The sequence below is a fragment of the Chelonia mydas genome, chromosome 6 (genome assembly GCF_015237465.2).
Source record: "Chelonia mydas isolate rCheMyd1 chromosome 6, rCheMyd1.pri.v2, whole genome shotgun sequence".
Lineage (NCBI taxonomy): Eukaryota > Metazoa > Chordata > Testudines > Cheloniidae > Chelonia > Chelonia mydas.
The window spans coordinates 38,019,320-38,027,485 of record NC_051246.2 but is presented as its reverse complement, the minus strand read 5'-3'; positions in this window follow the sequence as shown (position 1 = coordinate 38,027,485).

Sequence of the window (8,166 nt, the reverse complement as noted above, 5' to 3'; positions counted from 1 at the left end):
GTTTTCTGGTACGCTTGCCTCAGCTCCTTAAGTTTCACGCGGCACTGCTTCGGGTCCCTGTTATGGCCTCTGTCCTTCATGCCCTGGGAGGTTTTGACAAATATTTTGGCATCTCAAAAACTGGAATGGAGTTCTGATAGCACGGATTCCTCTCCCCCTACAGCGATCAGATCCCGTACCTCCCATTTGGATCATGCTGGAATTCTTTTGCAATTCTGGGACTCCATCATGGTCACCTCTGCTGATGAGCTCTGCATGGTCACCTGCAGCTTGCCACGCTGGCCAAACAGGAAATTGAAATTCAAAAGTTTGCGGGCTTTTTCCTGTCTACCTGGCCAGTGCATCTGAGTTGAGAGTGCTGTCCAGAGCGGTCACAATGGAGCACTCTGGGATAGCTCCCGGAGGCCAATACCATCTAATTGTGTCCACAGTACCCCAAATTCGACCCAGCAAGGCCGATTTCAGCGCTAATCCCCTTGTCGAGGGTGGAGTAAGGAAATAGATTTTAAGAGCCCTTTAAGTTGAAAAAAAGGTCTTCGTCGTGTGGACGGGTGCAGGGTTAAATCGATTTAATGCTGCTAAATTTGACCTCAACTCCTAGTGTAGACCAGGGCTTAGAGAGAGAAAGAGAGAGAGAGAGAACAAAAACAAAATACAACTCCAAATTAACTATTTAAGATCCTGTTGAGGAGTATGAGTGATGAAAGCACTTTGGGCATGTACTCTTCACAGTTTACCTCGCAGTAGGGTTGCCAATCCCCCAGGATTGGTCTGGAGTCTCCAGGAATTAAAGATTAATCTTTAATTAAAGATTATGTGATGTGATAAAATCTCCAGGAATACGTCCAACCAAAATTAGCAACCCTACCTCATAGTCTGGAATCCATCTTGAAATTCCTGAGAGGTTGTTGTGTGTTGGTCATCTCCAATGTATTTTATTGGTATCAAGAGTCTGCATTTGCTGGGTAACTGCATCTGTATTACCCCATCCTCCCATGGTCCACTAAGGGCACCCATTTTGGACTCCCAGCTCCTCAGCCACCACCTTTCTTAAGTCAAAAGCAATACAGAGAAAAAACATATTAAAAACAATAAAAATAACCTACATGCATGCTAAAAAACTAACAAGAGGTCACCCCCAGCTCCAACCTTGTACTCTGGGTGGTGTCAGTCCTTCAAAAGCCCACAACTGGGTTTTCCCTGTGGTTACAATTTTATGACAGTCTCAGATTCAGAACCAAGGTTTAGCAAATCAGCAGTTTCTTTATATGGCTTGGCCCTTTTATCTCCAGTAATAGGTAATCAGCAAATAATAACCCACTACTCAAGGTGTAGCTTCAAAAGGCTAGATTTTTGTATCATAGGGGGTGGGGAATTTGCATTAACCTCTCCCTTAGGTCCCAAAAGTCCATTCTTGTCTGGCACATGTTCAACATAGTCCTTTGAACTCCCAGGCCTCACATCACATCTACCCCCTGGAGAGGTTACATTCAACCCTGGCCCACAATAACACATCAACTTTGTATTTAAAACAACGGACCCTGAAGATACTTCAACTTATTTCAATAAGGTCTCCCAAGGATACACCGGAAATTGCTTTAGCTGTCACAAACAGCTTTTGGTCTTTTCACTCTCTCTACAGGGAGTCTATGGTATGACAGATGAGAAATGTCTGAGACAAACGCCTCAAACTAACATTACCATGTAACAACTAGTGCGCAGGAGGAACAGACTTCTGATCAAAGGTATGCCAGTGGAAACTCCTATAAAAAGCTCCCTAAAACACTTACCACTACTACATAATGTTTTTATAAGGGGGGGGAAGCAAAATAAAATACTAATGGAGCTTGCCTGTCTGCATTTTCATTCGCTGGAGATGAAAATCAATGCTTATTTCATTGGCTTGCTTAACTGTATTACTAGTCAGTCAGCCTCTCTCTCATATATATTATTTAGCAGGTAAGGATAATTGACTAAATAAAAGATGGTGAGAGATATACAGACATTGTAAAACTACAAGGATGCCTCCTTCATGAAACTTATGAGCATTGCACCACAGCGGAATTCCACATTTCTCCTGAAGCAGTCACTTAGAACTTGTTTCCAAAGTTTTCTCTGAATATAAAGCTCAGGATAAGTTATATGTGCAGTTAATGCCAAGAAAGGGTGTGTTTTTTTCTTTTCTTAAGTGTGAATATTTTGTAGCCAGTCAACCAGATTTATTTCCCATGATCTTCAGATACAAAAAGCACAAGCTTCTACCACTTGAACTAAAGCTTACTTGACAGCAGAAGTAAGTTGTTATAATCTTTGTGGTTCAGTTAAAGAGTGACGAGTAAAACATCATGCAGCCATGTTACAATGTGTATTCAAAAACAGTTTTGTGTTGGTTGCTTGTATAGGTGCCAACTTCTACTGGGGCCAGTGGGTACTCAACCCCCGGCCCCGCCCTGACTCCACCCCTTCCCCGCCCCCTCCTGCCCCCATTCCAACCCCTTCCCCAAAGTCCCCACCCCAACTCCGCCCCCTCCCTGCCCCTATTCCAACTTCTTCCCCAAATCCCCTCCCTGGCCCCACCTCTTCCCCTCCTCCTCCCATGAGTGCACCACAGTCTCACTCCTCCCCCCTCCCTCCTGGAGCTTCCTACAGCTGTTTGGCGGCGGGAAGCGCTGGGAGGTAGGCAGAGGAGCAGGGACACAGCACGCTCAGGGGAGGAGGCAGAGGCAAGGCGGGGTGGGGAGAGGAGTTTGGCTGCCAGTGGGTGCACTAATTTTTCCCCCATGGAGTCGGCACCTTTGGTGCTTGTACCCAAAAGATTCTTCATTCCCAGCAACTTCAATTTCAGGATGTGGATGAAAAAAACGTAGGGTTTCAGTAATGTAAACCCTAACTCACATCACATGATTTCAATTCCTCTCTCTCTCCCATTTTTAGCATAACAAATAATAGCCTCATTGCAGGCACTTCCTTGGAATAAATGGCTCCATTAATCCCCAGAAAGCTTCTTGCACCACTACTGTTATTGCTTATACAATGTAGTGAACCTTATGCTTTGCAACACATTTCTCGGAGAAACTAAAACTAGCATACTTTCTTTTAAAGAGTTTTTTGTTCAAGTTCCTGGAGATATTTTAAGAAGCAGGTGACCTCAGCCAGATGCAATGAATTGCTTAGAACTATTGTCACAGACATATTCTGAAATTGTTGCTGGCGATGACTACCGTGCTACTTTTAAACAAAAGATATTGTTTTAGATTGCTAATTATGCATTATTTGGGGGGGGGAGGCAAGGACCGCTGGTTCTTGCTGCTCATAGCTTTGCTGTGACTGGCTCCTCCAAATGAGGGGGAGCTAAACATCTGACTAACCCAAGAAGACAAGGAAGGGGAGGCGAAAAATGGTCACCAGCCCCGAATAACCCTCCAAAGTGAGGATGGGATACTGCTGCCAGGGCTAAAGGGTGGAGGGGCACTGTGGGGTGTTCCTGGGTGAGTCATAGGGGACGAGAGCAAGTGAAGGAGGGAGAAAGAGGTTCATGCAGACAGGAAATGGGGATATTTCAACTGAGCTGTTGGGTAGATGGACTTGGGTGCTGGGGGCATTAGAAGGGCCCGGTGGGGGAATAAGGGGTGGTGAAGTAGCATGGAGGGAAGTCATTTTGTGGATGGGAGAGTAGAAGATCTTTTAAGAGGTGAGTTTATTTGGGACTGGGGCTTGCGAGGCGGGTTTCGGCAGGGCAATGTTTTATGGATGAAGCATCCCACAGTATTTTACTGCATGTTGCATATTGTTTCCTTATATTCTCTTGGCAAGGACTCACCTGGTCCTTCTTGTACACACATGATTAGTTTTTATTTTGCATGCAAGGGTGGGCGGGGGGGGGAAGAAGTGGTGAAGGGTTTTGGAGTTGGAGGTTTTTTTTCCAAGTCTCTGCCATTAGCTCAAATTGACATTTATTGCTCACTATGTCACTTTAAATCCCATTTAAGATTTCTATTGCTCTCTGTCCCACTTAAAGTAAAAGTCATTTAAGATTTCTAACTGAGTAATAATTATCTTGGCACCTCTAGACCAATCATGATCCCCTTCTTACCCTATCCTCTGTTTCTAACTTGGAGAATGAAATTAATCAATGAGAGATAACCATTTATATTCAACTTTACATGATGTGCATTGAATATTTCATCAAGGTCTTAAGAAATCACTTTCCTCTACCACATTCTTTTAAATTAGTTGCTTTGTCTCTCTCCTTTTGCCATTGATTCTTGCATCTCATTAAAGCTCATTCTGATCTAAAGAATTAATGAGCCAGGAACCTAACATCAGCTGTTACCCTGAGAGTGTTCCCTCTTCCTCCCTAATGTAGTCTTCACAATGGATTTAATGCAGTGGAGTTTTTCAGTTTTTGCTTTAGGGACTTACGGATAGCCTGTTATGAGAATTGTCTTTAATATCTCAATTATTTTTGGAATATACAGCATGGATGGAATTCACAATAGGTATTTAGGTGCCTAATTCCTTTTGACTTTAGTGGACGTTAAGTGCCTAAATACTTTTGGAAATTCCACCAAATGTGCTAAAGCAAGAAAAAGACTGAATGTCATAAGGAGAATTAATCAAAGAGCCAAGAGGATGACTTCTCAGGAATGATGAACAGATTGTCCCATTTTAGAACACAGATCTCCATTTCTCATTGCATATGAGAATGGATTCATTGTGGAGAAGGTTATGATTACACTATCAGGATGGGTTGGGAAGAGGTGTAGTAAACCAAAAGAGAATTGGATACTCCTCTGCCAATTATTAGCAACAAAGGTGTGCCATACTCAGAGCCTAAGTGTTGAAACTCAAGAGCTAGGTGTTCTCAGAGCACTTTAGTGGTGCAAGTGTAACACAGCAAGCAACCTCACTTGTGCAACAAAATGAACTTAGCAGACTAGCTCCCCTTCAGCAGAACTCTCCATAAGCGTGCTTGTGATAGAAAGAACTGATATGGGGATACTGTATTTCTGCTTGACCATTGCATAGAATTTAAAAATTTGTTCTAGCTCTCCCCTTTCTATATAGGGTTTCCCTAAAAGTTTTAACTGCCAAATTAAAAAGAAGAGCTGGGACTGCCATGAAGGCAGTGACTGATATCTATAGATAACTTTGAAAAACTCACCAAGTGGCTGATAAACCAAGAAGTCCTACTGATACAGTTGTCGCAAGTCAATGCTAAAATCAAAATCTGTGAATTAAACCATTTGTGTAGATACCTTGCTTAGTTACCATTTACAATCCAGTGTTATATTTGTGTTGACTTTATAAATACAATATACAGAAAGAGAGCTTTTTTACTGTGCTTTTGCTTGTAGTATACAAAATATGTGATGTGTAATTTTTGGTCCTAGGCTAGTTGAATGACCCACATACACTCTGAACACAGATGCACACTCTTGACAGAGGTAGGCTGAAACCAGGACCTTTGTCTCCGAGCTGAAGCTTCTCAAAGTTTGGCAAAGTTAAAATCTAGGGTGGTTGGTTTGATTTGTTTCCATCTCTAATAAAGGTATACATGGAGGAATACCTTTTTCCCTTGGGAGAGTGCCAATTCTTTATTTCTATGCCCGCCAATATTTGTTTCATTTTGCACCTTTTCTCTTTCCCTGTTACTTCTCCTACCAGTTTTCCCACTCCCCTCCTGGCTCTGTGGCTGCCTTGTCTCAACTCCCTAACCTGAAAAGGAGCAGACTTCTCCCACAATATCTTTTTCTCAGAGGGGCATCAAAGGAAGATCTAGAGCAGGTTCGTATGCTACAGGGACAAATAATCCTGGCTGGCATGGCTGTGCTAGACCCAGCCCCTCTATGTTGTCAAGAAGTATCAAAGTTTAACAGCAGGCAGGTGAGGGAATTTGCAAATCCTTGGTGCTGCATTTAATGGCCACATCAGTCATCCATTGTTTACAGGGGACAACACAGGAGGTCTGCTAGAGGACTACTGTCCCCATGCATGGTCTAATAAAAAGAGAAAACTTCAAAGGTTCCAAGAATAAGTCACACTACAGAGTGGGGACGACGGTTTTATTTCACTATTCACCCATTGTGCTCAAACAGCATGCAGTCTTCCCCTAGCCTCAGTGTTATTTGGTACAATGAATTATTATTATTTATTTGTATTATTGTAGCCGCTAGCAGCCTCAGTTATGGACCACAGAACAAAAAGACAGTCCCTGCCCCAAATACCTTACAATCTAAGTAGCCATTTGAGTTTTATAATGGGCATCTTAGTTTTCTGAAGTTAGAACAGACTTTCAAAGGAAACATTTAGAATGGGCAAAAATCCACTCATTTCATACCTTGAAAATCATGACAGTTGTTCATAATAAAGAGCAAAATATTGTGACAGGCAATTGAATTTTATGTCTACACAAGAACAAAGGGTAGCCATTATAAAATGTTTGCAGTAGAAAATATTATCTTCTTAATAACAAAATTGAATATCTCCATACATGGAATTTCTGTATTTTTTTTACTGAATAAAAACTTTTAGAAACTGGGGAAATTAATTTCTGAAGAGTTTTTATATTGATGACTATAGAAATGGTTGTAATTTATGGTTATAAAAATATTCAGCTATTTCCAATAAATTACACACACAACATTCTTTTTGTGCAGCAATCAGTGCTAAGGTTATGGTTTCAAAGGAGTAGCCTATAGCATACTTCACCAACTACTATCTCTATTTCTCTTAACACAGCCTAAAGGTTTGTGTATATGGGGACATCCAGGAAAGTTATCCTGAATTAACTGAAGGTGTGAATTTGAAATGGGTTAGTTAAACCACATTAAATAACTGTGTGAACATTGTTATTCAGAATTTAATTTACCTTAATTAGTTTATCTTAATTCACTTCATCTTTGGAGAGCAAAGCCTGGTCCTCTGAGTGTATCAGACCATTAAAGAACTTTTAGGGCTTGCTTTCATGTACAGTGCAGATGCTACTACGCCAACGGGAGAGCTTCTCCTAATGGTGTAGTTAATCCACATCCCTGAGAGGCAGTAGCTGTGTCAATGGGAAAGCTCTCCTATCGACCTAGCGTTGTCTACAGAGGAGGTTAGGTCAGTATAACTGCGTCGCTCAGAGGTGTGGATTTTTCACATTCTTGAGTGACATAATTATACCAATAAAGGTCTGTAGTGTAGACCTGGCCTTAGTTATTACTAAAGAGGTTTATTTTTGCTCCATGACAATACAGCAGAGGCGAAGACCACCCTGAATCTCACAAAATAGAGAAAGTTAGCGTTGGTCGGTACTCAGACAAGAGATGTCCATGGAACTGTCAAAGTGCTGCAGGAACCGGTGCTCGTGGTTCAGGAAGTGGCACGGATGCTCAGTGTCAGTGCTGAAGCAATGTTTCAGAATGCTATTAGGAAGCATAGTACCATTCCAGAGGTTCTCTTTAGGATTAGGCAAACCTGAGTACTGACCAGTTGAGGTCATTACAGATTCCATAGTACTTTCCACCAGAGAAGTAATTTTAGCCTCAGCGTCCTGTCCAAATTATAGATTGAGTAATTACATTCTGCCTCTCTAAATTTCCCGTCATTTCAATTGACTATGGCATTCTTCACTTCCTGTCCTAGACCATTTTGTGGTGCAGCAATGGCACTGTTAGCAATTGCCATCTTGTCACCGAGAGATGGCGACACTTTAGTGGTAGATGAACACACCTGAATATATAAAGTTTGTAAAGCACTTTGAGATAAACAGTTCTCGCGTTCTTCTTTTTTGATTCCTGTCCCTCAGCCCAACAACAATGACGGGGCCAAATGAAGTCTTTTCCATTTGGTTTCTATGGTCTAATATTTGCCAAGTGTTTGTCAATGATGCCTTGGCATGCACTTGGAAGGCCAGATGTGCCCTTCACTAGCAGTTGCAGGTGCTAGCTACCCTCACTAGATTTAGCATGCCAGCCAAGGCAAGGTCCTGGGATATGGAGCTGCAGTGCACACACAACTACTTTTGAACCCACTAAGAAGAACTGAGAGAGTCGCCAGGACCAACTGCAAGCAAGCCACCCCCTACAAGGGGAGGTGTCTACTATGCAGAGGTATTGCCTCTTGAACTCACCCATACACCCCAAAAGGTTTATATAAATATTAGATATTATATACCAATGA